Raw genomic sequence first — 19,744 nt, 5'->3', positions numbered from 1 at the left:
GAGTAGTTTGTGACAGATGTCAAGCAGATGAACCTTCCAACCTTCAGGAGGAGAATGTATTGGCCATCGGATCATCCCTTTGTCTTTAATTAGCCAAGGTTGTATAAGACCACTTTAGATGGAGATGTGGTCTAGTCGAGAACTCCTCTCTCAGCAGCTGCATGCTACAGAAGCAGAAAACTTGCTGTTTACCCTTTCTATCCTCAAGGGACACAGAAAATGGTTACTATTTAAAAGACAGGTATTGGGAAAATTGACAGGTCAGATGAATGAGAGAGCACTTTTGCAGTGAAAAGAATAAACACTGGGGCCATTAGGAGGGCCATCAAGAGACGCCATCCCCAGAGGCTGAATAAACCCATCTGCCAGTGACATTATTCAAAACCACAGTCCAAACTGCAAATGTTTGGCAAATAGACTCTCACATCATTAGATGAAAGAGATAGGTAGTGACAGGCACAATTGGATGAAGGCTACCTTGTTCTGTATAGTGTATGCCTGAGGGTCATTTCTGAGTGTGTAGATTACCATTTGAAATCAAATCACTGACCAGCAGCTGCCAGGAAGAGAATAAAAGAAAATAAAGGGATGCTGAGTGAAGGCCAGATGGATGCTTGGCTGCTGCTACATCAACGGCAGTGATGCCTAAGGAGGCAAATTGCAGTCAGGCATGTAGCCATAGCCACAAAGAGTATGGTCTGCAACTAGGACAGAAGAGAGAAGGTCATAACGCAAAATAAATTTGGTCTCATGGTGAACGTCCCCTAATTGAGACCTTTTCCCTTTACCTCTTCATCTCATAGACACTACTGTCTCATTACAAATTAGGGTGCATTTTCGATGCATGATACTTAATGGATACACAGGTAGTCTGAAAGGTATAAAAATACGTTCCTTCCTTTTCCCCAACTAATATCTATAGATACTCAGCCAAAACAACCTTCTCACCAGCTTTCCATACCTCCAAGAACCCTAAATTATACTCACTCTTTGGAATTAAAGACATTATGCCTCTAACAGCACTCTTAAAGAATAAATCTACCCTAGAACAGTGGCATTAATACTTTTTTAGGGCTACCTCAGCATAATGTGTCATGTGGAGCATCTCATCTAATGAAGACAACTGAGCAGGCCTTAAGAAAAAATGACCCAGCTCAGAAAGAGAAACTTCTGAGAGAGACAAAGAGAAAACCACTGACACTGGAAAAAAGAGAACCTCTTGAGTTGACCAGAGCCCACTGTAGGTATTCAAGTCATTGCATCTATGCATTGCCCAGAAGAGTTGTTGTCAGCATGTACAATCTTGTGTTGGAGCGGAGAGCAACTCTCCACATCAGTTTGGGCTCTGACAGACCCTGACCCCGTTTTTGTTCTTGTCAATTATCACGCAGAATTCACCCACTGAAAAATAAGATGAACTGTCCTTTATATTCCAAGAGTGACTTTTAACTGAAGAGTTCAAAGCACCAGCCAAATTTCTCACATCTTTCTCTAGAGAGCCAAGGCATATGAAATTCTTTTTAACCTAGGATTTTTTTTAATGATGGTGAACCATTAGAAAATAAGGTTTGTGAGATGGATCATCCTTGGAAATTGTTCATTGAAAAAGACAAGGTTCATAGAGACTTCCTGTGGAGGACTTAGCCACCAATGAAGCAGAACATTGTGACTGATTGTATACTGTGGCCACAGATGGGATAAACGCTGAGGGAAATAAAAGAAAAAGGAATCTATTTCTGCATCAAGGAGCATGATATAGAGGAAAGAGAAAGGAGACACACAAGCTTTTGAGTTAGGCAGATCTACATTTGAATACTGCCTTTATTGCTTTCTGTGTGATCTTGGGCAAATATTTTAACCTCTCCGAGGCTTAGTGTCCTCATTTGTAAGAATAAGTATGATACATTATCTCTCAGGGTATTTGTAAAATTGCAGTTGGTACATGACAGCTGCCACATGATGCTTCCCTCCAAACTTTGATCTCTCACCTCAAACTGGGCAGACAAGGCTTCTAGAGGATGATAGCAATTTGGTGGAGGCAGCTTCATATAATGGATAGAGGAAGGGGTCAGAGAACTTGGCTCCTAGACATGACTCTGCCACTACAAGAATAACAACTATTTCTATAGCAATTTTCAGCTTGTAAACATTAACATATATTCCCAGTGGATGTTCTAAAGTCAGTAACAATATGTCACTGAACCTCAGCTGCATCATCTGAAAAAATGAATGGAGGTGGTCACCTATGATCTGTAAGCGTCCTTCCAACTCTCTGATATTTTGATTCTAATTTTCTCAATCTTATGACTAAGCTGCATAAAATAATTAATACTTAAAAACGGACCACAATGAACACAGAAAGATTCTGGTGAACTTGGGAACCAAAAGTTAAAACCTCGCATCACCTCCTGAAGCATGGTTAGGATGTGAGCAGATGAGAAAAAGAAGAAACGATGTCCCCAAGTGAGGGTGACAGCTGGAACCAAGGCAGGGAGTCAGAATTGAGGGAGATACACAAGGTAAAGAGAAGAATAATCTGAATGAAGCAAACAAGAGCACTGAACTATAACATGAAGAAAGAACAGAAGGACCAAGGTCAGCATTTAGATACACTGCAAAGCCAAACAAAGATGAGATCAGCTCCAGCAGGAAACAGGAGCTCTTGAAGTCCTTGTGTGATTTAGCCTCTCTCCTCATGGTTATCACCATAGTGAACGACCAGCATCTCTACATGTGTTTCCAATCTTTTGTCTTCCCAAGTAGATTCCTCCAGGGCTCACACCACAACTTATGCCTATCTCATAGAAGGCAGAGAGTAAAGACCCAGCTGTATATGTGGACTGGCCAACTGCATGAACCAAATATAATGCTTATGATGCTGTGATCCACATGATTTGGCACCAGAATGGTATCATAGTCAAAAAACATGGTCCATGCAATTGAAATAATATGAACATAATTCAGCTCCAAACCTTATTTTTTCTCTAACACCCAACAACATTAAAGGACTTTAATGAATAGCAACGCTTGTTCAAGTCTCTTCCCTTCTTCAGTGTGTGAATTTCACCTGCTCTTGGGTCTCTCCTCCAAACCACCTAAAGCCACCCCCCAAAACCTCCTTGTTATCTCCTTCTGGTCCTCCCCATCCCCACCCCCAACTCATTATCCCCTAAGTCCTAGGATGAATCCAGGGAGGAAGCAGAGAGATACTGAATAAACTCACTTAGAATTTTTGATAGCCAGCAGGAGGAGGGAGATTTTATAGCCGTTCTCATATTCATCATTTTCACACAAATTTCCAGCATCTCTGTGTTGTGCCAAATGTGATCAGGTACGTTCAATATTGTGTGTCTCATCTAGACTATACCAGAGATAAGCTTCAAAGAACCTAATTCCATAGACTTAACAAGGGAGAAGAGACACATTTCCTGGGTTGGCTCTAGAAAGGTGAGCATACTTGCTGTGTCTAGGCTGGCCCTGAACTCAGAAAATGACTGAGTAGGATTTGAGTAGAAAGAAAGAAAAAAAAGGGCATTTGGTAGCCCAGATACCAATATAAACCACAGACTCCAAAGTTCCTCAGTGGAAACCATAGGTGACCCTTGAACAACATGGGTTTGAACTGTTTGGGTCCACTTTACATGGATCTTTCTCAAAAAATATACAGTTGGCCATCTGTATCCTCACGTTCAACCGTTCCACATCCGTTGGTTCCCTATCAGCAAATTCAACCAACCACAGATGGCAAACCTAGTACATGGTCTGCAGTTGGTTGAATCTGTGGGTGAGGAACCCGCAGATGAGGAAAACCCACCGTGGAACTTGAACATCCACAAATGTTAGTATCCATGGTGGGTCCTGGAACCAATCCCTGGCAGATACCAAGGGATGACTGTAATCTTCCCAGAACTCACAAAGTTAACTTCCCCCAGTTGTTAGCTGCTACCCCTGAAATCCCTTTATCAAACACTACTTGCCCCTTCTGTTGCTGCTGAACGTGAGAGACAAGCCCCGGCTTTTCAAAAGTTTGATTTACACCATTTCACTTGTACGAAAGACCTACATTAGTACCTGTTTTTGCTAAAATCCAAAGAGGATTTTCACTTTCATGAAAAAAAGGCAAAAAGTGAAAATAAATAGAATTCACTATTTCTTTTGCGGAGAGCTGAACCATGATAGAGGCAGCGGCACCCTGAGCAGCAAGAATAGCACCGCAGAGCTCCTTTCTCGGGAGCTAGACTCAACATCAAGCCGCCACGGCTTTGAACTATGTCTTGTGAGTATCTGTGCTCTATCTCAATCTATTTTGTGCATCTGTTAGCAAGATGTGTCCTGAGGTAATCATTTCTTTGCTTTATGCCATTTCAGTTTAGAAAGGTTGCATAGGAATGTTCTACTTTCAGGTAGCAAGGGAAACCTGTAATTGTTATCCCTAGGAGCCAAGGAGCCCTGCCTCTGGTGTCTCCGGGCAGAATTCCTGCAACTCTTCAAATAGCCCCAGCGGAAAACAAGAGCAAAGATTTACTCTCCAGGGCATGCAAACATATTCTTCCAATATCTCTTTCCCTTTTTCCCCACTTAGCTCACAAGTCCCTTCCAATTAATTGAGGGCAGACTGAACCCAATTTACATATTTCCACATTAACAAATCCTCATCTACTTTTTATGAGCTTGTGCCCACCTACAAACCTCTCCCAAAGCATATGATGAAACATCTAATTCTTGGGAGCTGTGTTTCTGCAAGTCAGAAAGATGCCCTACATACTTTTTTAACTGATCAGTCTAAAAACAGCTTCAGCCAATTTAAACCACTTTTTATAAAATATCATTTGCATCAGGTTTGACAGCCCGCCTGCCACTTTTCCTCCCCATTATGATATGAAACAGCTGAGCTACCAACTCTGAGAAAAACTAACTTTCTGCTGGAAACTGCAAGTCGACAGTAATGATGGTCATAGCCTGGAAGCCGGCCTTAGCCCACATTATGGGGCTCAGCTCTGGAAACTTAGGAAAAAATTAAATCAATCTGAAGAAGGGGAGGAAAGAACTAACTTTTCTGTGTTACATAAGTGGAGGAAGAGATTCTGGCAGCTCTGCACTCGGTGTGGCCTCAGCTAACTGGACCAGCACTCCTTAGGGCTCATTATGGGCTCTGTGGGGGACAGGGCTTCCTTCAGAAGACACGGGTGCTGGTGGAGGCCTAACAAATGGCCAGCCTGTGGAATGAACCCCCAGCCCTAGGAAATAGTCATTAACTAGAAAACATAGTTTAAAAGTTCCCCAGAATTACACTTTGTTATACAGCAGAAACTAACACACCATTGTAAAGCAATTATACTCCAATAAAGATGTTAAAAAAAGAAAAAGTTCCCCAGAATTAAAAACATTGCCAGCCTAGGTCTGCAGCATGTTTAGCTATGCTAGACTGCACATCCCAACTCTGAAGGGCGTGGGGGGCTGTACAATCTAGATAACTCCACCAAGGCAGGGGAAATGTGTTCTCTCTACCTCTCCCCAAATGGGTTTGGAAGATGCTTCTATTCAGAAGCTGGAACCCAAACGTAGGGGCAGAAATCAATAGTCCTCATTGTTCTGGGATTAAGGGTGTCATATACCTGGGCATACATACCCCTGTCTAGTTGTAACAAGACCTGCCCCCAGTCAGTGGGCTGACTGATTCAGAGGAACAGAGACCTTGATCAGGAGCAGTCCTAGATTTGTGAAAAAGGTTAAGGACTCGGAGAGCTGCTCGAAACACTCGTCACTCACCTCAGGTTCTGTGCCTTGGCTGTTCTTGCTCTCCTGGGTGCTTTTAATCCTGGTCCTCCCAAGCTATCTCCCTCGAACGGTCCCTCTACTTTTGATAACCCTCATTTTGCTCTGACCTTGACCACACCCCTCACCCCCGACCCCTCACCAAACAGACAAGGATTCAGATTATTCTCCCACATCCTAACCACTACTTGGGGGTTTATCATCTCTTCTTATTGCTGTCAGCACATTCCAACTGTGCCTAACTTCATGACCAATATAGAACAGCATTCATTCGTTCACGCATTCATTCATTCATTCAGAAATGTCTATGGAGCAATTGCTATGTGCCAGGCACTGTCCTAGGGCTTGGAATACAGCCCCGAACAAAACAAAACCTCTCCCTTCTTGAAGCTGGTGTTCTGATAAGCAGGAGTTAGACACTGGTTTTGGATCTTTTAAAAATGCCACTTAAACTATTTCCCTTCATCTCTCAGTTTAGCCAGCAGCCCCCGCTCCCACTCTCTACTATTTCTATTCCCCCATAGTAAAAAGAAAAGTCATATTTTATGTATGATACTTTACACTTTTCTAGGGATTTTCAAATATTTTGGCAGGAGTCCCTTAAATAACATCATGAGGTACAGCATTTTTTTAACTCTTAAGTTTGACATAATTATAGATTTTCAGAAAAGTCACAAAGATAGTTCAGAGAATTCATGCATCTCCTTCACCTCACTTCGCCTAATGTTAACATCTTACATAACCAAGGTACATTTGCCAAACTTTAAGGAATTAATTTTGGTGCAATATTCTTAACTAAACTACAAACTTAATTCAGATTTCACAAAAATTTCCACTAATATCTATTAATCCTTTTGCTGATCTCCTTTCCAAGAGCCCATGTTGCATTTAGTCTCTTTAAACATTTCCTATCTGTGACAGTTTGGAGGTTTTTCTTTATTTTTTTTATGATGGTGACACATTTGAAGAACACTGGCCAGGTGCTGGCAGAATATCCCTCAGATTGTGTTTGTCCAGTGTTTTCTCATGATTAGGCTGCGGTTTTGAGTTTTGGGGGGGAAATACCAGAGAAGCAATGTGCCCTTTCCATTGCATCATATGAGGTACCCGATATCAACATAGTTGTTACTGGTGATGTTAACCTTGGTCACGCGGCTAAGGTGGGGTCTGCCAGGGCGAAGTGATATTTGTTCCTTTCAAAGTATGCTGTTAGGGACTTCCCTGGTGGCGCAGTGGTTGAGAGTCCGCCTGCCAATGCAGGGGACACGGGCTTGCGCCCCAGTCTGGGAAGATCCCACATGCAGCGGAGCGGCTGGGCCCGTGAGCCATGGCCGCTGAGCCTGCGCGTCCGGAGCCTGTGCTCCGCAATGGGAGAGGCCGCAGCAGTGAAAGGCCCGCGTACCGCAAAAAAAAAAAAAGAAAAGTATGCTGTTAGAAGTGAATCTGAGTCCAGCCAACATTCAAGGACAGGGAAATTAGCCCCATTTCCTGTGAAGAGGAATATCAAATAATTTGTGAACATGTTAAAACCACCACAGTATTTGATAAATGTTCTGGGGTGATACTTGGAGGCTGTTTCTCCTTAAAGTTTCATCCACTGTTTTTAGCATTTACCAGGGATTTTGCCTGCAGCAATTATCTAAAGGTGATTCTGTTTTCCTAATTCCTTCCACATGTATTTTCTGAATTCCTCTGAATTGCTCCTTTCCCCTTATTTAATTATTTGACCATTAATTTATATCAGTATGGACTCATGGATATTTATTTCATTTATGCTCCTAGATCATCTTATAATTGTGAGGTACAGATTTTAATCCCCATTCCACAAATAAAGAATGTGAGATACAGAGCATTTTCATGACTCGCCAAGTCATTTTGTCCATAGTCACTCAGTTGCAAAGCAGGGTCTGTAATTCAAATTACCTCGTTCTCAGCTTGACGCTGCCTCTGGTTTCACCGGGTACAGAACTTGCTACATAGCATGAGCTTAAAATACCTGATGAACAAACAAATGAACAAATGAATGAATAAATGAAATAGTAAACTTACAAATTCATTTGATGATGACAGTTGATGGCCCATCATCTTATTCTCAGGGCACAGAGAAACAGGAAATGTGTAGCAGGGAGATATGAATACCAACCCCGCTGAAGGAACTTTATTCAACAGTAAAAAGTTTCATCTTCTTCCCAAGGTGATTTTGTGGCGCTGGCATTTTGTCCAAGTGTTCAGAGTATATCGTAGTTTCTGTTGGCCGGATTTGATTTTAGGAAAGAATGAAAATATAATCCCTTTAAAGGGAAACCCAGCAGCTGGTTTCTTGATAATCTTGAATGATCCCAATGTGTTGACTTAACACTGTTCCCAGGAATCTATGAACTCCCCAAAGGCAGAAGTCATGTAAAATTTGCATATGGGCCCTCAATTAATGTTGCTGAATATGCTCTTGCTTTTTGCGGTGCCTCCCTGGGGAAAATCACATGACTGGAACTCCCTTGTTGAACTGCCATAGATTTAGGGTTCTGAGTTATGGTGTTAAATGACAACTTTAAATCAATAAATAAACTGCACTGTTAACAAATCGTCCTGGAAACAGTAGGATCAGTAGAAATGTCTGGCACCTTGCCCAACTTCTGGCACTCAGAAGGCACTAAATAAATATTTGCAGAATAAATGCATGAAGAACTGAAAATGAGTGGGCTGGAGTAGTTGGGGAAGACCTGTGCAGGAGGTGGAACTTGAACAGGACCAAGAAGGATGCTGTTGGCAGATGGAAAGGACTTATTGTACCAATACTGAATTCTGTTTCTTTTGTAGTTTTAGTCATGTCAGCTGGTAATAAGATTTTTCCCTTATCAGAACCCCTTGATGTCTATAAGAGGAAGCCAATACCTTCTACCATCCCTACCTCAGTTTCAAGTTCTTAAAAGCTCTCTCGGTATGTACAATTGACCTATGACTCAAGAGGTGACCAGAAAGCATTACATAACAATAATTATATCGTCCATGAGATTATATAACAATAATTCCATTTCCCCAGCCCAGTTGAAAGCAATCTTTCTAACCACACTCTACCTGAAATCAACCAGTTCTGAATTCTGGTGCCTGATATTTGTAATGCTCCACTTCCAGTGACTAATGTCTGTTTTCTCAGAAATCTCTACATACATAAAAGAAACTGAACACAAACTAGCTTACACCAAAAGGGGCTTATTGTCCCCTTTAACTGAATGGGCTCATAGAAACGAGTACAGCTAAGAAGACAAGGGCAGCTCTGGTACCACTGAGAACTAAAACAAGGAGTTGACACTGATATGATCTTCTCTCAGTTCTAATTGTCTCAGATTTTCTTCTCTCCTGTGACAGACAATGATTCCCCCTAAGGCAGGAGCATCAAATCTCAGCTCATACTTTTCCTAGTTCATGAACTCAGAGGCAGGGCTCCCTTCTCTCTCCAGTTCAACCAGGCGCTATGAATACTACAAGAAAAGATAGGGAAATTGCTGGTCTTGAGCACATGTCCATCCCAGTGGCTGGTGAGGCTAGGTGCTCTGACAGGAAGCCCCACCAGGATCACAGAATAGAGTGGGAGCACTTTCCCCAGAAAAGAGAGCCTGAGTGCAGCCCAACCCCTCACCAAAGGCCCACAATTCTTTGCTGAGCTGGACAGAGCAGGCATGAACAGACATGCATACCCAACATCCACAGCCTTAACAGCTGACATGTTCAGCTTTATGGAACACCCAGTTTCCTATTTATCTGACCTTAAAGACTCATATCCCAAATTCCTTACGGCTGAGACAGAGAAGGAAGAGCAATGACAGTGCATTTTAAACTAACCACCTGGGAGCTAGCAAATGAAGAAGAGAAGTAATGACCTTTTCTTACTAAGAGCAACTTCCTGACAGTATTCTATTTGGAAGACTAAAATATGAGCAAACAAAGGCAAGTATATAAACTGTCTTTTGAATCGGAAGATAAGAACTATAGACTGGCACTTCTGGGTAATCTTCCTGGCTCAGATGGCCCCCATGGTATATGAGTAAGGCAAGCAAGAGACTTAACCCTAGTTAAAAAGCTGCCATCGGGCTTCCCTCGTGGCGCAGTGGTTGAGAGTCCGCCTGCTGATGCAGGGGATGCGGGTTCGTGCCCCGGTCTGGGAAGACCCCACATGCCGCGGAGCGGCTGGGCCCGTGAGCCATGGCCGCTGGGCCTGTGCGTCCGGAGCCTGTTCTCCGCAAGGGGAGAGGCCACAACAGTGAGAGGCCCGCGTACTGCAAAAAAAAAAAAAAAAGATGCCATCACCCATTTCTCTAACCTCTGAGGCCACATGTCAGAAGGCCATTTGGAGGCTATATTGGGTCATAAGGTGTGGTGGATGCATTTGGTTGGCTCTACAGTGGAACCAGAGAAATGAGATACCACAGCTTTAGAAGGCTCCAAACACACGTGCTGTACCCCAGCATGGGGGGATGAGGAAGTAGGGGCAAAGGAGGCACAAACAGTGAGTAGACCCCCCTGGTGAATGTGAGGAAGCTTATCTTCAGGAAAAATAGGTGAGGAACCTATAAAGGAACTAAGTCCTCTGTAAGCACAATAAGATACATTAGAGTAGCTTTTGAAGGTGAGTGTCAAAATTTGTGTAGAACATAGGGACCAACCTCACATTGCAGGAGTTCATCTGGTACAAATGTTCCATCCATTCTAGCTAGTTCTACTGTGCCTCACAGGTTACTAACTTACTCTTTATGAGTTTTCACTGTGACTCACAAGCTACTTGCTTACGTACTGTCTATAATTAGTCTTATCTCTACCTTATATATTTGTTTCTTTTATTTTCTGTGTAGCAGAATTTTCTTAAATAAAAGGGAAACATGAAACTCATGATGGCTTCTGGGATCTCTTCCCACTGGAACATTCTGGCACCAGATGACTGGGGCAGAAGATGCACCAGTACAAATGAAAGCAAGGCAAGGAAGCCAGGATAGGAGAATACCCTCTCTTCTGTTCTTCTGTCCCCAGGAGCCAGGAGATCCACTGCCAAGATATCCATCTCGTTGCTGAGATGCTCTGTGACTCAGTGAACCACTGAGTGGCCTCTCTGGCCACTTTTTCTGATATACTGGCTACTTTTGTGACTGTGATAAATGGCCAGATCAACCACGATGGCCCTCTGGTGAGTATTAACCTCATTCTAATCACTTCAACAAGCTGGACCCTAGACAGAAAGGGTATGATGACCAGAGTTCCCAGTGGAAGTGCTTATCCAAAACTTTGCTAAAACTCTACAACTTCACAGAATCTTCTTCTAATGGTAAGACAGAGGAAGAGGATAAAAAGCATAAACTTCAGAATAGCCATTATGGAGCAATAAATTGTGGATTTTGCAACAACATTTACAGGCTTGTGGTACACTCCCTGCCAGGCTATATTTGCATGAATAAAGCAAGAACTCAGCCACACACAGGTGAGTTGCCACAAAATAAATAATACAGCTCCTGAATTGGGGAGAGAAAACAACCATCTCTGTTAGTCTCCCATAGTATTGGCTGCTGTAACATTATAATATAGTAAGCTTTTAAATCAACAAGAATTGTAAGGGTCATTGTTTGACTCCAGATGCTACATTATGCCCCATGCTGAGCCACAGAGGGGTGCATTGTACAGGAGCTGAGATTTGTTGGGATCTGTAGAAGAGAACAGAGAAGTGATTCAAGGTACAGCAGAGACAGTCACAGAACTGAGGGAAGATGCCAACAATCTAGTCTGGTCTCCCTGATCTCATGATCACAGAGCACATGGACAAGGCTATTTATCTTGCTCTTCCCCTGCCTCAGTGGATGGTAATTAGTTTTTGGGAAATACTATCAAGAAAGATTGTTCCACAGTTTTGTTTCCAACAACATAACAGAAATCCTACAACACACTGTTACAGAAAATCTAAAAATGTTAGCCAAAATATTTTTAAAGGACCTTTATAAATTAACAAATAAAACTAGAATAAAGTAAATGAATTCCTCTAACTTCAGAAAAAAATGAGAATGTGAGTCTGGGGAGATAAACCAGCACTATAGCTGTTACATACCCAAGACACATCCAGGAATCCATCTGGGCCAAAGCATCAGCCGATGAGGGGGAAGGTTAGCTAAGCCTATACATGTGCATCACAGAGCACTGGATCATTGATCATCCCACACCAAGTAAGGGCTCAGGAAGGGGTATATGTGGTGAATCAGAAGAAAAGCTACCCAGTAGAGTCAAAAAACAAGGATGCCCTTTGCTCTTGACCCCCTGAGATTCACATGAGTTTGGGTCTGAATTTACACTTTTTTTTACCCCACAACCTTACCATTTTAATTTAAAGTAGATCTGGTTCTGTAGTAATGCCCTTAGATGCCTGAAGAATCAAAAGTACATCCCTTAGGAGGAACACACCTCAGCATAGGTCTCTTACACTCTAACAGACAGTGAAAGTGAGTGGAAATACAAATAAAAGAAATCAGACATACAAAATAAAAATAAGAATAAATAGGAGACTATCAAAAATGAACAAACTAGTTTGATAAAGGTTCAGATAGAACTTTTAGAATTGAAGAATATGATCACAGAAATAAAAAATGCAACTGAACGGTTAAACACTGAAAGAGACATGTTTAAAGAGAGGCTAAGTAACTGGAAGGTAGATATGATGAAACCGAACAGGATGAAGCACAGAGAGACAAAAAGACTGAAAAGAGGAAAGAAAGGTTAAGAACATGGGGAAAGGAGCAACATACATCTAAGTACAGTGGTGGAAGGAAATAAAAGAGAAAATGGGAAATGGATAATATTTGAAGAGATAGTGTCCAGGGACTTCCCTGGTGGTCCAGTGGTAAAGAATCCGCCTTGCAATGCAGAGGACGTGGGTTCAATCCCTGGTCAGGGAACTAAGATCCCACTTGCTACGGAGAAACTAAGCCTGCGCACCACAACTGCTGAGCTCGCGCGCCTCAACTACAGAGCCTGCATGCCACAAACTACAGAGCCCACCCCCGTAGCCTGCAAGCCACAACTAAAGAAGAGAAAACCCCCACACCACAACTAGAGAGAAGCCCATGCGCCACAACAAAAGATCCTGCATGCCTCAACGAAGATCCCACGTGCCCCAACTAAGACCTGACACAGCCAAAAATAAATAAAATAAATAAATTAATAATAAATAAATCGAGCTGATCTCCCTGTGCTATGTGGCTGCTTCCCACTAGCTATCTATTTTACATTTGGTAGTGTATATATGTCCATGCCTCTCTCTCACTTCATCCCAGCTTACCCTTCCCCCTCCCCGTGTCTTCAAGTCCATTCTCTACGTCTGTATCTTTATTCCTGTCTTGTGATCACCTAGAGGGGTGGGATAGGGAGGGTGGGAGAGAGATGCAAGAGGGAGGAGATACAGGGATATATGTATATGTATAGCTGATTCACTTTGTTACAAAGCAGAAACTAACACAGCATTGTAAAGCAATTACACTCCAATAAAGATGTTAAAAAAAAAGAGTTAATGTGTTCAAAATGCTATGAACCATACCTAGCACATAATAAATGTTCAAAAATTAAAATAATAATAATAAATAAATCTTTTAAAAAAAAAGAAAAAGAGAGATAGTGTCCAGAATTTCCCAAACTTTGGGAAAGACACAAACCCTCAAATCCAGGAAGTCATTCAACCCCAAGAAGGATAATACTAAAAAATCCATTTTTAGGTAGAGTGCAATCAAATTACACTAAAGGTAAAGAAAAGTTCTTAAGTGTAACTACAGACTACAGAGAACAGATAGACTACATACCAAGAGCAATATTTAGATTGACACTTCACTTTTTTGTGTGTGTGTGGTACGCGGGCCTCACTGTTGTGGCCTCTCCCGTTGCGAAGCACAGGCTCCGGACGCGCAGGCTCAGCGGCCATGGCTCACGGGCCCAGCCGCTCCGGGGCATGTGGGATCTTCCCGGACCGGGGCATGAACCCATGTCCCCTGCATCGGCAGGCAGACTCTCAACCACTGCGCCACCAGGGAAGCCCACAGCTAACTTTTTGATGGGGAAAATAAAAGCCAGAAAGTTGAAGAAGAGTATCTTCCAAGATTTTCATATTGTGAGAGAACTGTCATTTGTGCCCCATCTCAAGCCTACATTTGTATCCCATTAAAAATTATCTTTTAATAACAAGAATGAAATAAAAATACTCCTATAAATAGTAAATGAAAGACTTTGCAACCTGCAGACCTACACTAAAGCTTATAAAGGATCCTACTGAGGACAAAAGAAAGATGACCCTAAGGACAAACAGTGGGTAAATAAAATGCTAGGCATGTAGATTAAACTGAACAAACAATTCTTCTACAAAATAAGAAAAATAATTAAAAATAATGAAATAAATATTATTTTTAAAATAATAAAAATAGTTAGTGAGGTTAAAAACAAATAAGAACATTAAAAAGCTAAGCAATCGGGCTTCCCTGGTGGCGCAGTGGTTGGGAGTCCGCCTGCTGATGCAGGGGACGCGGGTTCGTGCCCCGGTCCGGGAGGATCCCATGTGCCGCGGGGTGGTTAGGCCCGTGGGCCGTGGCCGCTGGGCCTGCACGTCTGGAGCCTATGCTCTGCGGCGAGAGAGGCCACAGCGGTGAGAGGCCCGCGTACAGCAAAAAAAAAAAAAAGAAAAAAAGAAAAAGCTAAGCAATCATATCATGTAAGTTTGGAGTGTGTGTCTGCAATTGTAGCATTTGTTCATTCAACAATATTTGGTGAGCACTTACTATAAGCAGAAACTATCTGACCCACTAGGTAAGTAAGAGTGAATAAAACAGTGAAAAATTCTTGTCTCCATGAAATTTGCATGTTAGTATAGAAAAGCAGGCAATAAACAAACAGATAAAGTCAGAGGATAATAAATTCTCTACAGAAAAATATAGGGGAGCAAGCAAGTGAGCCAGAGAGCTGAGGGGGACTTCTCATCCCTTTGTATCTATCACACAGTCCATGGATCCTTTCTATTCATAATCTTATGATAAATAGAAACTTATTCTAGGGCTTTATAGTTTTGAAAGAGAGTAAAACTCCATTAAATTTAGACTTAAGTATATGAAGTGTGGATGTTAAATTTTTAAAAATGAAAAACAGAAGTAGAATATATGTCTTCCAAATAGTTTTAAAGAGGGTAGATAATGGAATTGGGGGCAGTGGGGCTCAATTAATTCAGAAGAAACCAAGAGAGGAGGAAAATCCGAGACAGAAAGAGTGGGACAGATGGAAAGCTTAAAAATAAGTTGATAAAAATAAATCAAAATATTTCAGAAATTACAGTAAATGAGGATGGACTGAGCTCTCTGGGGAAATGGCATGAGCTGTCAGACTTGATTGCAAAGAAATCAAGCAATATGTGCCCTTTAGATGAAGCAAGCCTCACACAGAAAGACAGAGAAATACCGAGGATAAAGAGATGAAATAAACATACTCAGCAAACATTAACCAAAGATATCTGGTATTTAGTACATCTGTATAATTCCAGTCAAAATAGGCTTTATACATATATAAGACCAAAGTTAAAGAAGTTCCTACCACAGTGAGAAAAGGTTTGGTTTTCCTGGGTGATGTAATAATTCTAAATTTGTATTGCCCCAAGATATCTTGAAATATGTAGAACAAAACTGAAACAACTATGAGGGAAAATGGCGAACCTACCACTCTGTGGGAGGTATTAAATCCTTTCTTAGTGATTCACAGATCAAGCAGAACAAAAATCAGCAAGTGTAAAGATTTGCATATTACTATTCCCAAGCTTCAATAGTGAATATGTGAAGAATGCTGTGCTTAACACTTGATTTTCAGACACACATGGAATATACACAAACTTTAACAGAGACCACTACCTCATGGAGCTTATATTCTCCTGAAAGAAGACAGACGTTAAATAAGTAAATAAAGTATATAGTATATTAGAGAATGATAAATAATAAGGAGAAAAAAATAAAACTGCAAATGAGGCAAGAGAGTAGAGGGGGATTAGAGTATCAATCTTAGGGAAGTGGGCCACAGCAAACCTCACTGAAAAAGAAACATTTGAGTAAAGACCAGGAGGTGATGGAGGGAACAATGTGGTCTCTGAAGGGAAAACATTCCAGGCAGATGGGACAGGAAGTGAAAAAGGCCTGAAGCTGACGTCTACCTATATTGTTCCAATAAGATGGACCAGTGTGGCTGGAGCCTAGAGCAGAATAAACCTGAGGGAGAGTGGTAGGAGATCAGGCCAGAGAGATAAGGGATGCCAGACAGGGTAGGGCTTCATAGCTATTGTAAGAAATGTTCGATTTTACTATGAGTGAGAAAGGACAATATTGGAAGAGGATTTGATCTGATCTGTATTTTAATAATAACACTCTATTATGTTGTGAGTAGGCTGAAGGGGCAAAACAACTTAGGGGGTTACTATAATAACTAAGTGAGAAATCACAGTGGCTTGGATCTTGGTGGTAGTTATAAAAATGGTGAGAAATGGCCAGTTTCTGGATTCATTTTGAGGGAAAGCCTAGGGGATGTGCTGACAGATTGGATGCAGAGTATGAGAGTCAAGCAAAATGCCAAGGTGTTTGGTCTGAACACCTGGAAGGATGGAATTGCCATTTCCTAAAGGGGAGAGCAGTGGGAGGGATAGAAGCTCAGATTTAGACACCTCAACCTTTAGACATCGAGTAGACATCCAGGAGAGATATCGTACAGGCAGCTAGACACGAGTCTGGAGTTCAGAGGAGTGGTACAGGCTAGAGCTAAACACTTGACAGTCATCAGTGTATGGATGGTTTTTAAAGCCATGAGACTAGATGAGATCACCAAGAGGGTGAGTGTAGACAGAAAAGGGAAGAGGTCCAAGGATTGAGTTTGGGGGTCAAGCCACACTGTGAGTTAGGAAACTAAGGAGGAGCTAACAATGCTGACTGAGGAGTGATCAGACATAAAGGAAGAAACCCAGAGTGACCAAGGGCATCAAGTGCAGTTGATAGGTTAACTAGGATAAGGACTGGATATAGGTACGAAAGTCTTAAACAGTAACAGCAAATTACATTCAGCAGTGTTTTAAAAATGAAACCATATAATGATCAAGTTGGATTTATCACAGGGATGCAAGACTAATATTGCCTTAAAAAAGTTATTAGGGTATTTACCATATTAGCATTAAAAGAGGAAAATCAAGTGATCACATTAAGGGTACAGACAAGTACTTAATAAAATTCAATTTATAATAAGTGTTTCCATCAAACTAGTAGAAGACTGAATATCTCTTAACTTGATTAAAGGTGCCCACTAAAAAATCTACAGCCATGGTCCACTGGATATTCAAATACTGGAACTGTCTTTTAAAAATAAAAAGTAAGGGGCTTCCCTGGTGGCTCATTGGTTGAGAGTCCGCCTGCCGATGCAGGAGACACGGGTTCGTGCCCCGGTCTGGGAAGATCCCACATGCCGCGGAGCGGCTGGGCCCGTGAGCCATGGCCACTGAGCCTGTGCGTCTGGAGCCTGTGTTCCACAACGGGAGAGGTCACAATAGTGAGAGGCCCGTGTACCACAAAAAAAAAATTAAATAAATAAAAATAAAAAGTAAGGTAAGGGTGCTCACTAGTCAATATATTCTATTAAGCATTGTATTGAAGGCCTTAATGATCTTAGCAAGTAAGAATAAAATGTCCAATGTATAAGGATTGGCATAGAAGACACAAAATCTTATTATTCAAGAATTATTATATAATTGTCTACAGTGAAAACCAAAAGCAGTCTAGAGACAAAATGTTAGTACTTATGACTTTTGAAATATAATTAGATAAAAGGTTGATATATAATTAATTGTATTTCTATACAATAGAAACAATGAGAAAATGCTCTGTATATTAACAACAGTAATATAACATATGCATTTTACCTAAAAATACAATTAACAAATGATGTGAAAATCATTTGTAGAAGGAAATTATAGAACTTTATTTAAAGTTATAAAAGAACTAAATAAATGATCTTTGAGGTCAATGATATACAACAGTCTCAGATTGGAAGACTAAATATCATGAACATATAAATTATCCCTAAGTTGACCTATAGTTTGAAAGCAATTTTTTTTTTTTTTTTTTTTTTTTTTTTGCGGTACGCGGGCCTATCACTGTTGTGGCCTCTCCCATTGCGGAGCACAGGCTCTGGATGCGCAGGCTCAGCGGCCATGGCTCACGGGCCCAGCCGCTCCACGGCACGTGGGATCTTCCCGGACCGGGGCACGAACCCGTGTCCCCTGCATCGGCAGGCGGACTCTCAACCACTGCGCCACCAGGGAAGCCCTTGAACACAATTTCATCAAAAGCCCAAGAAGTTTTTAAAAGAAATTCAACAATTTCTGATTGTTGAATCTGCTGATTCTAAAATCTATATAATAGACCAAAAGCCAAGAGGAGCCAACACTCATAAGAAAGGGAGGCCTTACTCAACCAGAGAAAACGATTCATCATAAAGCTGCAATAAAATAGCGAGAATCAGCTCAATGATAGACAAATACAATAGAACAGAAAAGAGAATCCAGAAATAGTGTTACATATATGTAATTTGCTTATACTGGTGGATGTGGGGAAATGAGAAACTGTTTAATAAATTATGCTAGGAAAATTGGTTATCCATAAGGAAAAATTAAAATTCTATCTCCAAGGTCACATTACATACACAAATCAATGCCTACTGGATTGAAGACTTAGATGTAAAAGACACCATTTTGAAATACAATTCTATGATTTCTGGGTAGAGAAAAAAGAGCTGACCATAAAATGAAACTATTTTAAAAGGTTTAAAAAATTTTAATGACTGCATTAAGAACTTTTATTTATCAAAAGATTCCAGGAAGAAACTAAAAATACAAGCCATAGTCTGTGAGAAAGAATAGAACAAAGATTATATTTTTAAATGCCTTCAAAAAATCAACAAGAAAAAGGCAAACAACCCCACATAAGAATCTTCAAAAGCTATTGACAGGCATTTCCCAGAAGAAGAAAAACGAATGACTAATAAATAGGTGGGGGAAATAGTCACACAAAATAGTAATCAGAGTAATCAAAATAAGACAATGAAATGTGATTTACAATCACCAATCTGACAAACATTTTAAAATCTGACAATACCAATTACGACAAAAATGTGGAGCAATGAAGGATCGTACACATAGGATGGAAATTCAAATTAGCGTAACCACTTGGAAGTACAATTGACATCATCTTGTAAAGCTGATGAGCATAACCCTCTGACCTAGAAGTTCCACTCCTAAGAATACCCTAATTATGCCCTATAGCAGCACTGTCCAACAGAAATTTAATGCAAGCCACATATATAATTTTTTCCAATAGCCATGTTAAAAACAGTTTTCAAAAAAGGTAAACTTAGTCTTAACAATAGATTTAATATATTTTATTTAACACAATATATCAGTTTAACATGAAACTAATATAAAAGATGTTAACTAGATATTTTACATTTTTCTACTAAATCTTAGGGCATATATCAACTCAGACTAGCCACATTTCATGTGCTCAATAGCCAAGTGGATAGTGCCTGCCATACTGGACAGCATAACTTAGGGAGTCATGGCAAACATGTACGGCAATGTTTGTGTCCAAACTGTTGTGTCCAAACAGCCTTGCCCTCAACAGCAAAAACATGGAAACAGTCCAAATACTCATTGACAAGAGAATGGCTAATTTAGTTAGACTGCTCAGATGATGGAATACTATGAGGCAATAAAAATGAACGAACAGCAGCCACACACTATGAACGAATCTTAGAAACAAATGCTGAATGAGAAAAGCAAGTTTCATGGGAATGTATACAGTATAATATCATTTTCATAAAGTCCCAAAGAAAGCAAAACTAGACAAGATGTTGTTTCGAGATGCATACATATGTGGTAACATTATAA

Source organism: Mesoplodon densirostris, chromosome 14, assembly GCF_025265405.1.
Source record: "Mesoplodon densirostris isolate mMesDen1 chromosome 14, mMesDen1 primary haplotype, whole genome shotgun sequence".
Lineage (NCBI taxonomy): Eukaryota > Metazoa > Chordata > Mammalia > Artiodactyla > Ziphiidae > Mesoplodon > Mesoplodon densirostris.
This window is presented reverse-complemented; position numbering follows the sequence as displayed.